The following is a 20,005-nucleotide window of genomic DNA, read 5'->3' as shown; positions in this document are numbered from 1 at the left end:
AATGAAAATTACTTGAGTGCTGATATAATAAAAACACATTCTCTAATAAAGGTAAGATCTGCCCTCTTCTTAATACTTCCAAACATATCTGCTTTCAGTCTTTTTTTTTTCTTAATCTTGAGAAAAACAAAAATTACAATTACCTATATACTTAATGAAAGAGAAAGCACGGGAAAGGCTTCTCTGCAGTTGTTATATTTGCATGTTACTGGCATTACACAAACTGTTTTAAACCAGCTGAATGTGTAAGAAAAGAGAAGCTCCCCCTGTTTTAATATGTAGAATTAGAGAACCCCTTTGGTCTTCACTATGCAATTCTCACAGAAGCTGAGATTTGCACATATTTGTGACAAAAGGATAAAAGGAAAACCCTGACTTTGACGAAGCAGTAATAAAACTGCTATTAATTTAGGGGAACTGGCTTTTAGCCTGACCCCATGTAAGGCTACATCTGTATGAGCAAATGAAGCAGAGTAGGAATCGTTCTTTGGCTTTGTGCCTAACTGATATAACTTTGCTCATGCTTAAAGCCTAAACATGCTTCTTCACCATACTAAATGCTGACACATCCAAAATACCTATTGGGAACAGTTCCTAACTACTGTTGTGCAGTTTCTGTCCAGGGAAGTGCTGGCACATGTTAGAACAGTGACAAAAAGCACATTTTCAGCCATATGGAGTGTGAGCCAATGCTCAAGCTGTACTTTTATTTTAGCAGGGTAAGCATAGCCTCAGTGTCTGTTTTATTTCACTAGCAAGTAAGTCAAATTCCAGCACGAGAATTCATGAGTTGAATTTAAAGATTATGTTATTGCTAAAGTTATACTGTTTCATGAGCCTTAAAATGAATAGAGAAACCATATGAAGCATGGACAATTATCATGGATTTGCAGCTAGTTTTGATCAGGAAGGAATCTCGTAGAGCAGATTAACCTAACCTAATTTAGATAACATCTCATCTATATCTGACCTAGTTATCTTTGGTAAAAAAATGAAGAAACAAGCAACAATTCCAGTACAGTTTTTTTCTGGTCCATTTTAGATATCTATATTAGTATGAGATCAATTTTAGGAAGTGCCTGTTTCTTTCTGAGGTAATGAAAACCTCAGATGACTACCTAAAATGTATACATTTACCTTTTGTCAGATGAATTCCACTCAAAGTGACTGGATTTTATGTATTTTCTTCTAGTGTGAGGCCCACTTCAGAATAAACTATACTACAGATAATCAAATATGTTACTGTTTACCTGTGCCATTTGTATCAGATCTTCTATTAATGTATAAAAACCAAAATGTTCCTTTAGTGAAAATTGTATTTTAAACAGAGAATTAAGTATCATGTTCTAAGACAGAATTAGTGCCCTTGAGCAACTCCCTCAAGGAAGTCTTGAAGCTTCCTTATCAATTTAACAGCATACAAAACTAAAGGAAAGCATTATTATTTCCTGTATCAACCAGTCATGTGCTAACTGGGCATAAAATTCATTTCAAGAGGAAAAAAACCTAATTCCATTTTTGTAGAATAGATGCAACATAACCTCCCATTTTAGCACAAATTATTGATCATATTTTATTGGCTAGAAATACACTGCACTTCTTATTCTTTAGCAATATTCACAAACAAGAAAGTTTGTGGACTTCTACCTTGTGTAAGCAGCTGCCACAGGAATTGAATGTTCATCTCATGTTCCTCTCATTTCCTTATCAAGGAATTAATGCTGTTTTAAAGCAGGAATCCAACAGGATGCCCACAAGAAATACTTGTGAAAAATAGGTGAAAAAACAAAAAGGGAGCTTGGTTTTCTTTGCAGCATAGTGGCACTATGTTTTTTCACCTCTGAATTCCATAATCAGAGTAAGAAGAAAGAGTATATTGCATACATTTATTCACCTGTCTAAAATTTGCTGTATAATTTTCCCATATGCATTACAGATCTTTGAGAACGGTTTAAATGGAGACAAGTGGACATTAAAGGCCAACATAAGGATTGTATTTCATATGTGAGGGATGATATCAAAGTAAAAAGGTAGATGATGTTGGGTGATAATAGATTATGAGCTGAGAATATTGGTGGACTAGACAGCCCTAATAATGAAAATTAAGAAAATGGGGTGAAAGAATTGGAGCTGTACAGAACCAAGGAGAAAGATAGGAACATTAATGTGGCTGCTACATTAATAGATGCCTTGAAATATAGGGTTGAACCAGATGATCTCAAGAGGTGCCTTCCAACCTGAATGATTCTGTCTTCTACATTTTTTCTTGGTAGGTCTAATGGAGATAAGCTTTAGAATATACATCATTAACTGTATAGTTATTAAAATATTCTTAAACTAAAGGAAATTTTTTAACATGAACTCTTTTTACCTAATTAAATGTCTGCTTCTTAATGAAATATTGCCAAAGTCACAGGCTGAATGACTGAGTGCCAATAACAACTAATACTTTCCCTTGGTATGCTGTAAAATGATAAGAAAGTTCTACTTAGAGGAAGAATCTCTTCTGTTCTATCCTGCAAGATACAGCAAGAGCTGATGATAACTGCTGTTGTTGTGAGTCAGTGCCTGTAAGGTTTGAACAAGTCTTTTGACATGAATGTTTCATCAGAGATCTGAGTACTTTTGCCCTGTTGCAGCACCATCATCTAAAGCACAGAGGCGATATGCTATCTCTGGTCTGTATCTACTTGAAATTCCAAAGGAAGATTTTGTTGTAAGGTATATATTTCTACCATATTGCCCTGTATAACCTCAGATTCAATGAAGAAAATGCAAATTTAACAAATGGATGTTGACAGTCTTTGTAGACATGTGATTCAAGTATATTAAATTACTTGTGGGCAATTTGAGAACTTTAGGTAGTATAATACAGTGTATGACTATGATTAGTTTAACCTGGAGAACCCCATTAATAATACACAATAAGTGCTTCTCCTGCTTTTATGACTTCATGGCATGTTTGAGAGGTTTGTTAATGCTTCTGTAATTGTGATTTTGAATATGGTTAAGCTTTCTCAATGTTCTAAGCTAAATAAAAAAAAGAATTTTTTTAATCTTATAAGAAATTTGAAAGATACATGTGTTTTGGTAATTCTAATGTGCATCCATCAAAGTTCATGACTACGTCTGGACATTAAGACCTAAATAAATATTCCAAAACATCTGCTCAGATTATTTTAGATGTCTTCAGATTCATTGAACAGAAGTAAGCTTCACTGGAGTGTCTTACCAGGCAGTCATCTTGTGACTCTTCTACAAATGATATTTGAAAATCTTTCCTTCTGTGCCCAATTAATCAAGCTGAAAATATGCTGTTTAAGAAGCTAGAAACTTAGTGACATATGCTGTGACTTCTAAATATTCGTGACGTTCAGCAGGGTTATGAATCAAATATTCTAGCACAAAAAGTGATAGCAAGACTATATAAAGAAACTTCAGGAATTCACTGTAGTAATTTTAAGAAAAATCAGTTCTGTTGTTTCAGAGTTTGATATTTCAGCAGGGTTTTTTTGCTTTTTAAACTGGCTGCAGTGGAAGTCTCCATAGAGTCATGGATTTTAAGCTAAGAAGTAACCACTATAGCAATGTAGCCTCTGCTTGAATTCAGGCAGAATTCAGGCTGTAACATTTCAAGAAGTACTTCCTGCAGTTGAGAGAACTACTTTTGTCTGTTCCAGATATGAATATCACCAAGACAAAAAACTTCTGCTTCTGTTTGACCTGACTTTAAGTTTGGAATATTGCTGTTTATTTTTTTAAAATCACATTATGAGGTAAAAAGTGCGCTTAAGTTGAATTAGAATAAATTAATAAAATAAAAATATTGTAATCTTGCTTTATAATGATGAATAGTTTTGAGAAAGAAATAGAAAGATGGAACCAGTATACCACACAAGTTATAATATTTGGTATAATATTTACATAACATAGACTCCAGCAGACTCTGGACAGTCTGTGAACACGTGACACTTAATGATGAAGTGAATATATATATATATATATGTGTATAGGGTTTGACATATATATATATGTCAAGATGGTTTCAGTCATCAGAACAAAAGCACTAGGAATAAAGGAAGGTTATCAAGCAACAATGTCAATAGAGATATGAATATTTCAAAATTCATCTCACTGAGCACTTAATATAGACCACAGAATCACAGAATTGTTAGGCTGAAAAGGACTTCCTGAGATAAACTAGTCCAAACCTTCTGCTTGAAACAGGGTGAGCTAAACCAGGTTGCCTAGGACAAAGTTGAGTCAGATTTTTAATTTTTTTAGAAATGGAGACTCCATAGATTCTCTGGGCAACCTGTTCCAGCGGTTGACTGCCCTCACCATAAAAAAGTGTTTTCCTATGTTCAGATGGAATTTCATGTTAATTTGTGCCCAGTGCCTCCTGTCTTGTCACTGGGCACCATTGAAAAGAATCTGGCTCTATCTTCTCTTCCCATCAAGTATTGTTGAGATTCCCCCTTGAGCCATCTTTTCACCAGCTCTTTCAGCCTCTCCTTGTATAAAAGATGCTTCAGTCACATAATAATTTTTGTGCCCCTTCACTGGACTTGCTCCAGTAAGTTCATACCTTTCTTATATTGGGAAACTCAGAACTGGAACCAGCGTTCCAGTTGTGGCCTCACCAGTGCTGTGTAGAGGGGAAGGATGACCAACCTTGACCTGTTGGGAATGCTTTTCCTGATGCAGCTCAGGACACCATTGGTCTTAATTACCACAATGATGCATTGCTGGTTCATGTTCACCTTGTCACAATGCTACAGTAATTAACACAAGTAAGGGATAAAGATTATGTGTTATAACATCAAAGTCCTTGAATGGCTGCTCAACTCACATTTTTGTGAGTTCTTCAGTTTGAACTTAAACTGCAGGACAACCAAAAGGCTGAAACATTTGTCATTTGTCTTAGCTAATTTGGACCAAACAAAACTTTCTGTCATAAACATGACATGGCAAGAAATTGCCAGGAACAACCTAGGATTTATTTCCCCAAAACACAATGTCAAATATTGAAATTTCTGGAGACAATGGGAGCATTTCAATGTGCTCACAAATGGTTTCTAACCATGCAATCTGTAACAGCAAGGAACTTGAATAAAGTAGCTGAGGAATGAAAACCATCCCATGCAATTATGGCTGCAGAACTGGCATCACTTTTAGTCCCAGTGCAGCACAGCAGCTTTTCTCAGTCTCTGGGAGACACCAAACTGCATATACTGCCAGCACAGCATCAGGGGTGTTTGTAACAAAGACAGCCAATAGCAGGGGAAGGTGTTGCAAGCTTCTTCCCGTGGCAGCTAAGGTGGCCTTTGTAATTTTTTATCTTGTACAGAGAAATATTGCAGAGATTAGACATTGTTACACCAGTCCTCACGGTATAAGTCCTGGGTTTCAAGTAGCATTGTCTTTGCCAGGTGTGGGATTCAGAAACTATGCTGTGCGCAAACAACACAAGTGGTATGAGTATGAGATTGTAGTAGTTATTCCTTTACACACACTGATACTAGAGCTGCTTCCATCCCTGGTTTGTCTTTCAACAGAAAAATATAAAGTAGAATTCTTAGCTTTGTTTTTTCTGGCTGCATTGTTTGAGGAAGCACTTCTGGATAGAAAGCATGTCATTCTGCAAACGCTGTGTTGCCCTACACAAATGTTTATTATTATGTATCAAAATTATTAGACCATCAGGCATATGAAGGAGTAACAGGAATATGAAGGCAACCGATATTAGACAAAAGGCACATATTCAGAAAATAGATAGTATTGAAACACATGATCCTCCAAAATGTGGTAGATTATTCCTTTGAAATCTTTGCATCAGTGCTTGATGCCTTTCAGGGAAATGTGGTAGTGCCAAAGAAGCTACATGTCCCAAAGTAAGACTAATTGTAGTAAGCTATGTGTATTACATAAACGAGGATATCCAGTTATTTGATCTATTAATGGGTTTTGCTCATAAAATCTATTAACTTATTTGCACCATTTAAACAATGTAAACTTTTATGAGAAAAAAATAATTGAACTGAAAATAAAACCAGCATTAAGGATTACTGACACAGTGTAAGGGATGAATTAGAAAAACAACTAAAATGAAGTGCTAAATCTGTGCTTTTTCAAATTTCATTAGTTCAGTTAATTAGGGGGCAAAAATGACTAGTTTTAAGCCAGGTAGAATACTGAATGGCTAAAAGTGATTTTCTAAGCTTTTTTTTTTTTCTTTTCCTTCTTTTTATTCATGCCTATCATAGCAATTAGCTTGCAAATGTTTCTAAAAATACTTAAGATTTGTATGAATATGCAGCTAAACACCTTGATGCAAAAGGAGAAACATAAGGCAAAAAGTATGTCTTAAGAATTCTAAAGGTTATGAGCAAACCCCTGAGAAGTAAAGATACAAAGAATGACACAGACCATCAACTTCCATTCAGCTTTGTGGAAGCGTATAGGAGAAAGCAAGAGCCTGTGGGAAACAAAACCAACCAAACAAACAAAAATCACAATGGCCTTACAAAGCCAGAGTGATGGTCTATCTATTCTACAGTGAATAGATATATGTTCAAATAGAAAAGGACAAGAGTAAGCGTGAAATACTACTTTCCCCCAGTTTACGTTTCAGGAACTTCCTGAGCCAAAAGCCATGTTTTATATTTAATAGCTCTGAGCAAATTTTTAGCTTTTTAATTGTTCCAGCTGTATTTTGAGTTCACATATAGGTTGACCACACACAACATTGTCATTGGTTATCTTTATATTCTGATGTGAACAAAGAAAAGGCAGATACTACAGTTATTACAGAAGGCAGTGGCACATTTGTTATACACAATCACATAAAGTTTAAATACAACTGTGTATGTTTGGTATACCATCATCATGTTGTTCTTGTATTTCAAACCCGTTTCTTAGTTAAGAATGTGTAGAGCTTGCAAACAGAGCATGGTTATCATGGACATACAGACTGGTTATCCTGTTACAGATGTATTCTGCTTACTGACAAAGTCTGATACTAGATGGATGGACAGACTATCAGTTGTCGGGAAAACTGGACCTCAGGGTTCAAATGGTTGTGATTAGTGACATGAAGTCTGACTTGTAACTTTTAGCTGCTCACAAGTGGTGTTCCTCAGGAGTTGACACAGCAACTGAGGTTTAACACTTTAATAATGGCCTGGGTAATGAACTGAAACTAAATGAAGTATTAGCATGTTCATAGATGACACTAATTTGGTGAAGGAGGTTACACTGAAAAGCACAGATGTGGTATCTTGACAAACTGGAGAATGAGCAGACAGAAACACTATGAAGTTCAGTAAAGGCAAATGCAAAGTGCTGCACCTGGGATGGGGTAACCCCACACAAAGGCTGGGCTTCAGCTGGACAGAAAACAGCTCTGCAGAACAGGACCTGGAAGTTCTAAGACACTACAGGTTGAACATGGGGCAGCAACTCACCCCTCTAGCAAAGGCAGTCAACCAAATCTGCAGTACTAGCAAGAGTGGTACCAGCAGGTCCCAGGCAATGAACCTTCTCCCTGCTCCCTGCTGGGGTGGTGGAATGTGCCCTGGCTGCACGTCTCTGCCCTGCTGCCCTGGGGAGCCCCCAGCGGCTCCCAGCTCCTGCTCCCAGCTCCCAGCTGTCCTTCATGGCACCCTGACAAAGCTGATCAAAATACAGCCAAAATAATAAGCACAATTCTTTCTGCTCCTCTTGTTGCTCATAAATGTAATTGCAATAACTAAAAAGCATTCCATTTACATCAGCTGGAGCTCAGAATTTCAGCTCTCTATTTCGGCTGAGTTAACAATCCAATTGTTTTTTTCCTCCTTTCTCAATTTTTCCCTTCATAGTCTTTGCCCTGTGTTGTTTACAAGTTCAAACTAAATTGATTATGCAAGTGTTGAATGGTTCACTGTAATACATTACACTGAAAATACAGAATGTATGAATTTCTAGATGCAAAGCCTATTTGTAAAAATACATTCTATGTTTATGCTAATGAAAGTCCTGTATCTAATTTCCTGTTCTGAAAATTTAGTCCTAAAATCTTAAAATGTGAACTAGCTGTCCAACCTGAGGCATACACAAGAATCGGCTGCCAAACATAATGAGTTATTCAGTAAAAAGTCCAGATTGGACAAAAAGTTACTTTATTGTCTAAAATTGAATTTTGTTACATTAAAATACTTAAATAATTCCTTTTATCTTCAAGGTGATTGCCAGCATTACTTAATTAAGTCTATGAGATGTGTAAATTTTGCTATAAGTCCCTTTCTATAGAAAGTGAAACTTCAAGAGTCACTTAAATGGATCACTTAAATGGACAAGTGTCTAAAGAGGGTGTCAAAACTAGGATTAAAACTTAGAATTCCTGAGTCATCACACTATTTATCAAACTTGCAAATTAAATTTGCTGAGTGCCAGTCAAGTGCAATGCCCTCAAGTCACTGCTGGTGATGATTTAAATGTTAAGGAAAAAACAGGATATATGGTTATAGTATGTTTGTTCAGAATTCAGCTGTTTCAGTAGTGTTGCTCACATTACTCCTGAAGATAAGAATCTGAAAATTAAAACATTATTTGAAGCTTATCAATTAATTTACCTTATGATAACCTCTAGTGATGCGAGTCAGGCAAATGTGAATCAATTACCTAATTAGGCTGTGATGTTATGATCAGCGTTTTGTTATTGAATCATCAAATGTATGACATCAGTGAAGGTCTAATAGATCTTTCACTGAAATAAAAGTTTTGCATCAATTTCATGGATTATGGATCATTAGGCTGTTGCCATTATTAACCTTTGTTGGCACTCTACCTTGCTGTTGTTGAACTATAGAGATGCAAGGCCAGTGCATTAAAACTTTCACTCAAAAAAGAAAGGTGAGATAAGCAAAAATATTATGAAGGATACATTAAATATATTTTCAGAGTACAGAAAGTCACTCCAAGGGCAAACACCATCTCCACACACCCCCACCCCACACACCCCCACCCCCATGCCCCTTTGGTAAAATCTGTAGGCTTTGTCAGTAACAAAGTTCACAAACTCAAAACTAACTCAAAACTTGTATCATGGGACTAAGCATAAGTTTCAGTTCATCCAAAAGGAGCAGTCCTGAGCCTTGAATTTTCCTGTGCATCTATAATTCTCCATTTGTAAAATGCAAATACTAAATCAAAGACTGTTAAACTACCTCTAGATCAGGACCTTTTGATTATTATTTAGAAAGCTTTAGTTTTATAAAACTACATCCAACTGCAAATATTTTCCAAATAGTTCCAAGGATAGATACCTTTCTAAAGTCAACAGTAGTTGTGAGGTATACTGTGAAAATTTCAGAAAAATACTCAGCAAATAAACAGTAAGAAGCAAAGGATGTCACTTTGTGGAAATAAAAACAAAACCATTGCTTAAATTTCATCTTAGCTTTTGCTTGATCTGCTTTAAATTATTTTTAAATTACTTTGTAAATAATTTTCAGATATTTTCACTTATCATCTTTATTAGATTTTCTAGAAATAAAGCTATAGCTGATTTTTTTCTAATTTTTTTTTTACTTTTCTTTTGAATTGCTGGTTTCTTACATTAAATTTTATTTATTTATTTTAAAAGAACTATATTTGTTTCATTCAACCTTTCATTAGGTAGTTTCTGGTCAACAGAAATGAAGTCAAGAATCTTTATCCAGCTGAAGGGAGATTCAGTGTGCCCCTACTTGTATCACTGAACACAGCTCGAGTTATTTATTGAAGTCAAGTATTGAGAGTCGCACAAATATTCTCTATTTGATACGTTTTTGAACTTGAGTTTTCCATATCACAGGTCCTAGCAACATCACTATTAGCTATTCCGTCAAGGCTTATTTTTTTTTTAACTAAGTGGAACATCTGCTGTGATGCCAAATGAAATTGGTTTTATTTGTTTATTTAGTCAGCTGTAGCATTTCATTAATCTTAATGTATTTACAAGTAATCCACAGAAGACATGCAGCGCATTTTTGTGAAAAATAGAAAAGAGAAACCAATACTGATTTTTCTGATTAAAGTTTCACTTTAGAGAAAAGGTTCAGTAAAAACTTATATTTATGTGAAAAATACTGACTGGTTTTAAACTGTATAAAAATGTTGGATTCTTTTGACATTATAGCCAATTACATAGGTGAAATGTTAAATAGTATGAAAACATGGATGCAGAGTAGTGGGTTTCCTATCACAGATTATTTAGCATTATCTCTGACCTGTTGCTCATTTAACCCTTGTTCAACATTACTTACGAATGTTAGATAACAAAATGTCTGACACCGATCCCTCTGAGACTCCTTCCTCTACGAAGAAAGCTGATCTTTCATTTATTCCCACACTTCATTTCTGAATGAGTCACCAGTGTACAAGAAGACCTTCCTTCTTATCTTGCAGCACTTGTGTTTCTTTAAAAGCTTTTGGTGAGCACCTTTGCTAGATGTCTGTTAGACATCCAAGTAAACAGCTGTCTTTGCAGCTGTGTCCGTAATCTAAATTGCTGAGGCTTGCCCATTATATATGTATGTATATATATGTGTGTGTATATATATATATAATATTTATCAATTGACTCACTTATTCTGTTTTTTATTATACTTATTTGCATTTACCTGACACATATATAAGATTAACTTAGCTATCTATATCTCTCTGGATCCTCTTTGAATCCTGCTTAAAAATGTGAAATAAAAACATTAAGTACTAGGCTAAGCATTACCAAGGTCACCACCCCCAGTTCAAACACTAAGGAAAGTTTCCAACATAGTATCTACACCTTGAAAAGAGTTCTGATTATTTTAAAGAAAAATAATGAATTAAGTAAAAGTATGATTTTGACTGCTGTTGAAATATTAATGAATTCTGATCAATATGTAGATAATTTTGCTTAAAAAAATGTTTTTAGGATCAGATAAACAGACACTGGTGAAGACCTTTAAACAAGCAGTCTTTCTTCCCACATGGAAAAAGATCTCACCAAAACTTTAAGAAGTAGTTCCATATAAAGGAATCTTTAGGATGGGACTTGCCTGACAAACCAAGACAGGGTGGTTGGGATTACATGTTTACGTTTTTGTATTACAGAAACTATCATTAGCATAATTTGCATGCTTGTCACATGAATATCACTAAATAATATTTTTATTATGTTAACATTCATATATAAATACTTTTTAAACAATGCTGAAATATTTTTGTTTGATTTATGAAGGAAACAAAACAAGAAATGAACTAATTTTTTAAGGGCTGTTCTCAGATCAAGATCTATGCATTTCCCTTTAAAACAAAACAATCCTTGAAAACATTATACCTAGCAAAGAAAGCTTGAAAGAATGCCATATTGTAAAAAAAATAATTAAAAAGGCAGTCGTTTACATGTCCTAAATTTATTTTAGATTTTAAAAATGTAATAAAAATCCATTTTAATATTTTAACACAGACACTGATATTTCTACGGAGACTGAAGGAAAAACTGTGCTCATTTCTGTTAATGAGACAGATATGCTAAATCACAGTGCTGTAGCAAGTCTATGTATTCAGACAATGATGGTGAATTAGCTCACTTGAAATAGAAAGCATAGAAGTCCTCAAGGATGGCAAAGCAATTTAATGCTGTATAGGATTAGCTTTCTGAGAGCAACTGTGGAGGTCCTGAGGGTCTCATAGCTCACTTATTCCAAACTTCTAATATCCTCATTTAAATTTCCTCAGACTTAATAATAGGCCCTAAAGTCAGAATTTGCTATTTAGGGAAAATATAAATACAACAATTATCAGCTCAGTACTACCCTCGAAGACAATGAACATACATACAATCATTCTGCTGGGTCCGCTAGGAATTAGCAAGACTAGAGGAGTTCTCACACATCTTTGTACTGCTGTGTGGACAGATGCCGTTAGGTATGAGCAAACTGTCCAGATTAGTATCCTCTTCAGGTCAGGCACTGCACCAACACAACTGCATCTTTTAGAGACTGAAACTGACGCCCATCCAGACAGCATTAAACACACTTGTAGGAATGACACCCATTCTGATGGAAAAACCCCTAACCTAAAAGTGTATAGAGTAATGTGCACCCTGGATTTAAAAAAACAAACAACAAAACAAACCCCCCAAAAACATGCTCTTGGTTAATATATGCTTTAATAGAACTTGCACTAAAATATACCCAAAATATTATGTGTCCATTTTAAACCAGTGCAGGCACCCACTGAAGCTACAAGATAATGGAGAAAGATTGAAACATTTCAGCTTTCGGTGACCAAGTACACCATTTCATGGGGTCAAATATTTAAAGTTAGACAAGCTTTAGGTCTTTTCTGATCTGCATCTACATTTTAAGTGGAAAAATACCACCCAAAAATATACAGTCCAAAAGCCTGCTAAAAAGAAGAAAATCTTTTGTTTGCTTGGTTTTGGTTGTTTTTTTGTCAATATTGTACATAACTTCACTAGCAGTTCTATGAACAACAGCATGTATTTAAAAGTAGTTAAAGAAAAGATAAAGTGAAAAGATCCATTCTGATACTCCATACTCATATATAGCCAAGACTTTTAAAGATTAAATACTTCTTCGGTAGAAAAAACAGTATCATACATATTAATATTTTTTGCAAAATCCCAAAATTAATTCTATTACAATTGTACATATTGATGTACAGTTTACCCATGTTTGTGTGAGATGTGAAAGTACCTCTACATTTATTGTGGAAATCTGTTGAATCATTTAGTCCTAGGTTACCTCCATAACTGTCCAGTGATTTGGGGTAACCTCAGTGCCAAAAGAGCCATGCAACCACCCACAGAGAGGGAAAACTCAGGTGTAATCAATGCTATTGACCAGATGGATGTCAGTGATGAGTGGTGTCCCTCAGGGGTCCAGTACTGCTCAATATCTTCATCAATGATATAGACAGTGGGATTGATTGAACCCTTGGCAAGTTTGTAGATGACATGAAGCAGAGTAGTGCAGTTTACATACCTGAGGGACAGGATGTCATTAAGAGGCACCTGGACAAGCTCAAGAAGTGGGCCCATGAGTACCTCATGAGGTTCAACAAGGCAAAGTGCAAGGCCCTGCACCTGGGTCAGGACAACCCCTGGTATCTCTACAGGCTGGGGGATGAAGGGATTGAGAGCAGCCCTGCAGAGAAGGACTTGAGGGTATTGGTCGATGAAAAGCTGGACGTGAGTCAGCAGTATGCACTTGCAGATCAGAAAGCCAACTGCATTCTGGGCTGCGTCAAAAGAAGCATGGCCAGCAGGTCAAGGGAGGTGATTCTGCCCCTCTGCTCTGCTCTGGTGAGACCCCACCTGCAGCACTGTGGCCAGCTCTGGGGTCCTCAGCACAGGAAAGGACGTGGACCTGTTGAAGCAGCTCCAGAGGAAGCCACAGAAATGATCAGAGGCATGGAACACCCCTTCTGTGAGGAAAGGCTGAGAGAGTTGGGATTCTTCATCCTGGAGAAGAGAAGGCTCTGGGGAGACCTTATTGCAGCCTTTCAGTACTTAAAGGGGGCTTATAACAAAGATGGGGACAAACATTTTAGCAGGGCCTGTTGTGATAGGACAAGGGGTAGTGGTTTTAAACTAAAAGAGGTTAGATTCATGCTAGATATGAGGAAAAAAATTTGCACAATGAGGGTGGTGAAACACTGGAAGATGTTGCCCAGAGAGATGGTAGATGCCCCGTCCCTGGAAACATTCAAGGTCAGGTTGGACAGGACTCAGCAGCCTTATCGAAGATGTCCCTGCTCATTGCAGGGGGTTTGGGCTAGACAATCTTTAAAGGTCCCTTCCAACCCAAACTATTCTATGATTATATCATTCTATGGCCACCTTTAGTAGAGCATTCACTTGTGTTCGGATCACAGCACTTGGTGCAGCCTTTAGTCTCACCTGTATGGGAGTGTTGGGGTCATTTCTAAAGGGTTCTGACATTAATTGATCCAAGAGTGGATAGGATTTGTGGCAAACGTCTTGTAAGCTAAGCACAAGACATTCAGGAGAGACTAGAGAGACCAGATATCAGATTCTGGGTGAAATATTTCCACTCAAAACACTCCTGGGTTGGCTCTAATAAGCATGTGTGTAAGCATCAAAAGGGGTTCAGGCCTTTACATCTTACTAATTTGAGTGTAACTTCATCTTTCCAATGCTACAATGAAGCATTAACCTATCTTAGAAGGGCTGTCTCAGAAGAATACACAAAACAACCTTTGAATACAGAGGAATACAGGGAAAGTGTGTGGGAGGTGGTAGCTCTGAGGGATAGTGAACAAAGTTGATCGAGACGATTGTAGGTCCCTTCCATCTGAAATATTATGTTCTGTTTCAATTCAGTTTCAATTCAGCTCTTTTCTATTCTATTCTATTCTGTTCTGTTCTATTCTATCCTGTTTTGTTCTGTTCTGTTCTGTCCTGTCCTGTCATGTCATGTTATGTTCTTCTATTCTAAAGAATATGAGAGGTAAAGAGGCAATGAGGTACGGAGCAACAGGATATAGTCCTTAAACGTTGGTACAAATCTAGCTGTTAGTATTCTTATACTCATGATATTCAATCTGATATCATAATACTAAGTTGGTATTAGACAATGCACCTCACTGTGCCATGAATGAATTTTAAGAAATATTTACAATAATGTCATGTCCAAAAATTATTTACCAGGAGGCTGTAACCCATCCATATGACAGCCTAACATAACTTCCATAGTCTTTATCATAAAGACCACAATCTCCACAACTACGTAACTCCATCCTCACTTTCCCTGTTGCTTGGAGACATAGTATGGTTTTGGTTGCTCAGTTTAGAAAATGAGATGTTCTGGTGAATCATCTGACTGAGCTTAGGCATTTAGTATCACACATGATGCACTAGAGTATCCTTCCTAACTTCTACCTACCACTCCTGATAGGCATTGGTCTCCTATAGTCCCATGTCATATCTATCTAACCCTTGTAACATCTGCCAGTCCCATACAATGTTTCATGTGCTGCATGGCATATTATACTGCATAAAATATCTACAAGCAATAAACTCCACTTCAGGCTTCTATTTTATGATTAGTTGAAATGCTTTCAAGTCTATATGGACCTCATTCGTCGGACCTCCATAGACTATTATCTGAGTTCAGCTACTTAGCTCACATTAGATGCAACTTCACGTACATAAAAACGTCTCTATATACAAACTGAAGTTCAACTTAAATATTTAACGGTATCTAACTACAAACTTTATTTATCAAAGTCAATGTCTTTTGTTAGCCTTCTGAATTTTTCAGATGACAAATGCAACTACCCAAAGCTTTACAATATTAACAGATGGTTCCATGAATATGTCTTTTTGTATTGTTAAAAAATATTGTGTAATTCAACCTTTGTCTGTATATTAACACTATTCAAACACATTTCTCAAATTACTACTAAGGATGATTGCACAATATAATAATGTCCCTTGACGTTACCAGAAAGGTAACTAATAGAAAAACCTAGAACAGAGAATTTATATTCACTGAGGAATTAGTTACCTGGGAATATGTGACCTATTCAAAAACTTCAGAAGACCCACCTCTCCTAAGATTATTAAGAAGAAAGGAGAATAATTTTGTTAATGATCAATTAAGTTTAAAAGTGAGCTTTAAAAATTTCAGAACTACTCAAAGTTTAAATGAGTATTTTGAGACCTTGAAGACATTTATATATAAACTATGACCCTTTTTACTTTTTTGAAACAGAATTTTGAATCCTATTAAATCTTGATGGACATGAAAATGTATCTCAGAAAACAGACTTACTAAAATACAAAACCCCAAAGCTTAATTTACAGAAGTTCTGTTTTACCAGAAGAAAAAAGTCAGTCATAAATATGCTGCATATTTATTAAAAAGGTTAGACACTCAATAACTGAAATACAAATCAAGAACCCCCCATGAAGATACATAAAAGGAAACAATAGAAGGGTGGAAGGAGTTATCTTCACTACCAGAGAAGTCTGAAAATATATGGTAGAGAACAAAGCTTTGGTCTGATGATAAGTCATACTGGATATATGCACTATAGATCATCAATTTGTGGAAAACTGAGACTGTAAACAGAATGGGTATGTGACAGTGCTACAAGTAGGAACCAATGGACTTGCAAGAAGGTAGAGGAGTCCATTTTGTGAGTGTGCACCACAGATATGTTGCCTTGCATCTCTCAGTCTATTGTATTCAGCTGTTCTTGTTTGTCCAGTGGAATTTGGTATTACAGACATTTTATATCACCATTTTGAGAGTGTCCTTTGGTTGCTGTGATTCACTGATCAACCCCTATAAAATGAGTGCTCTACCCAAAGCAGGACTGATCCACAGCTGCATTGCAGCACAGTAATGGCAATACAATGCTTTTATCTTCTGCCCTGGACAACCATGTCAGCAGCAGTAGCAACATCAACCAGTGGCATTGCTGTTAAGAAGAATCTCTGCACCATGCCTGAACTTATCTGTTCAGTGCCATGGGCACAGAGATGCAGATTAATTTACAGTAGCCCCAGCTGGCTGGCCGGTACTTGTTAAAAAGGGGGAAAAAAAAGTGAAAATGAAAGTGAACTGCTATCCTTTTTCTATAGTGTCTGGTTTATTAGAATGATGATTCCTCATGGCACAAGGTCACTGTGCAAAATGTAGGGGAACTGCAAGCAGAAGAAAAACTGCAGGATAAAATATATTATGTTCTGTGAATGAGAAAACGGAAAATGACCGGTATAGCAATAACAGCAGATGTCAAGAAGACTTAAATGGTGCATTTGGAAGCTTGCAGTGCTCAACTTCCATTGCTCTGCTGATGGTTAGTTCAAGGACTGACTAAATTTGGAAAGTAACGTCTCCTATTCCTGACCCATGTTATCTTTCAGTAGTGGTATGTGATATCATAGCAGGGTTTGCCCAAGTGAATCTCCCAGCTGTGTTGACAATACTGATGACACACCTTATCTACATATCCAGATTCCCCAACAGGCACGCTTCAGCAACTAAAAGGGGTGGTATTCTACCACTGTACAGGACATTTTTTGTGTCTGTGGATAGCTGCCACCACTGCTAGACAGCCTTGCAAAACACATGGGGGCCCAGTTCACATCTCCTTTCTAGAGTATGAGCAAACATATCCATATATTCATGGTGCTGGGCTAGACAAGATTAATGGAGCCATTGTGCCATTGTTACTTGGTAGAGCACTTATATTCTTATTACCATGGCTCATAAAGTTCACAAATGCAACCTCATCTATCACGAGAACATCTTCAGTTACCACCTAAGGAGATGCCAGATGGCCAAGGAATAAGTTTTTCATGGAGGAATGGACTTAAATCACTCTTCTTTACTTGGAATCTAATTCTTGTTTGGTATTTGCAAAAGCAAAAAGGAACACATAAAAAAAAATGGAAGCAGAGCTCCAAGTAAAGCCACAGCTACTACCTGTGCCAGCTGAGGCTAGTTCACTCATCTGCATGAACCAGAAGTGCAAAATCACAGGGGATATCCTGGCTGAATGTGTTATGTAAATTTTTGACAGGTGTTTGCCTGCACTGGAAAATTTCATAGATAGCAGATGCAAGACATTAAAAATGTCCCTATAATTTTTCTTTTTCCACATTTCCTTTTTGTCCCTGATGTCACTGAAATCTCACAGTGAAGCTCTGGCAGCCACTGGCTTGAAGCTTCTGCCTGTAGCTGGGAATTCAGGTTCAGCTGTGTTTTAAATCCCAGCCTTGCAGCCTTTGGTATCCAAAAACTCCTTTTGGCAGCTCTGCAGTTTGTATTTCCAGCTCTGGTCTTTGTGTCACTGATACTACCTTACTCTGAGGGGCCAAGAAAATGTGATTACAGTTCTACAGTGAGCAATGAACCATGGGAGGCTCTATTAAACACAAAATGCACAATGCAAAATGGATATAAAAACAGATTAAATTCATTTGGAACAATTTATGGTTTAAAATGTAGGGGATAGAGAGGCTTGTTAGCTACAGTTACTGGTTTGGATTTGGTAACAACAGGTGTCCTATCGATGCACTGACATCAGTCTAGAGCATGAGTCTGTCAGGCTTCCGTTGTCCTAACAGGAGAGGTTACTGGGGAGCTGCTGGACATGCAGTGACCTCTCTTATAGAAGTAGTGACATGCAAACTGCAAAAGGATGGAGTGGCAGAGGTACTGAAGCAGCAGCAATGGAACTGAGTCTGCAGTCACACTGGCATAATCTAGTAGATTAATTTATGAAAAAATGTGAATAACCCTTCAAGTCAACAACAGCCTTATGAGCTCAACAGAAAAGCTAGATGTTGCTTAGCTATGAAATCTATTATTCCAATGTGTTGTTACGACTGCCCACTCAATGTGAACCCATACGTATAGAAACTGCTAAAATCCTTATTTATGCAGCCACCCTTTCTTTCCCCTCTCTCTATTCCTGACTGTGATATGCTTGCCATCTTCTCAGTTAAGCTGAAAGGCCATATCATTGGCTGTCTGGCTTCTTTTTTTTTTTTCCTTTTTCTTTTCTTTTTAAATAAACATGAAAATAGAAGCAGTCACTATTCTCTCCCCATCAAGACAGACTTGGCCTTTCTTTATCACTATCAAACATCTCCAACTTTTCTGGACATGCTAAAGGCATATGTTCTGTTGGTGGAAGCATAAACAAAGAGCAGGAAAAATGTGGAAGATGGAGCCACTGCAATTAAAGGGTGAATCAACAAAATTTAGTGAGGCAGCAACTAGATCCTCGGGTAGCTAGAGCCTGATGAAGCCTTGCAGGTGAAAATACTGTCTGCTGAAAAATTAGATTTTGAGTTAATGAAAATTATTTGGAGATTTGGATTTAAATTCTTTATGATTCTTGTGGGAAAAATCTCAGAATATTGTTAAACATACTAATTTCTCTGTTCAGAATCTTTCTTCTTCTTAAAAAATTATTTCTTCTTTGGTTCATTGTCATTTTTCACACCAGAAAATGATCAGGGACTACTCTGCCAACAGGAAATGAAAAGATTGAATATGGGGTACATTCTTTAAAAATCTGTTTTTAAGGGTTGTGTCAAAACCAAAACATTTGTGGAAGAGTGTCTAATGAAAATCCATGAAATCTCAGGTTGTATTTTTCAGTTGAGTAAATCCTGATTAAAAACCTGATCCTTTGGGCAAACTTTATTTTGCAAAAAAGTGTTTCAAATGGTTTCACTTGCCTCATTTCAGTATGAAGCAGTAACAACAAGAGGATAGAAGAGAATTAAAATCCTCCAAAATTAAATTATTCTCCATACAGCTGTAATAAAGCAAAAATATAAACCACAGAATCATTCAATTCAGTCAGTCTGAAAAGATTTTCAGGAACACTGATTAGTTCTCAATAAGTTTATCGCAGTTGTTCTCTAATTATTCCCATAGTAACATTACTTAATTTCTTTGGCATAGTCACTCTCATTTTAGTAAAGCAGTGCCTATTCTTAACAGTTTTAATTTTCAAATCTGATTCTTAATTAAATCAGTTTGTGAGAAACAGATCTCTCTATTCCCAACTCATAATAGGGTAGTCTTCCATGACTGGTGCCTGAAATAAATCTCAAATCCTGAGGCTGTATTTCTTGGCCATTCAAATATCATGACAGTCATGAGATCAGTTTTAAAAGTATACCTAAAAAGAATAAATAAATTACTTGGTTTGTTTTTATTTCAATGCATTTAGAGAGAGTATGAATTTTGTTTGGTTTGCACCTGAAAATAAGAAGTCTAAACATTTAAATGTTCATACAACTCAGGGGTCCTCAAACTACGGCCCGCAGGCTGGATACGGCCCCCCAGGGTCCTCAATCCGGCCCCCGGTATTTACAGACCGCCCCCACCGGGGGTTGGGGGGGAAACCATGCAGCCGCAGATGACTGCCTGCCACTGCATCTGCGCGCCGGCCCCCTGTTTAAAAAGTTTGAGGACCC

This window comes from Falco punctatus, assembly GCF_963210335.1.
Source record: "Falco punctatus genome assembly, chromosome: 5".
Taxonomy (NCBI): Eukaryota; Metazoa; Chordata; class Aves; order Falconiformes; family Falconidae; genus Falco; species Falco punctatus.
Note: the sequence above shows the minus strand (reverse complement) of the source record.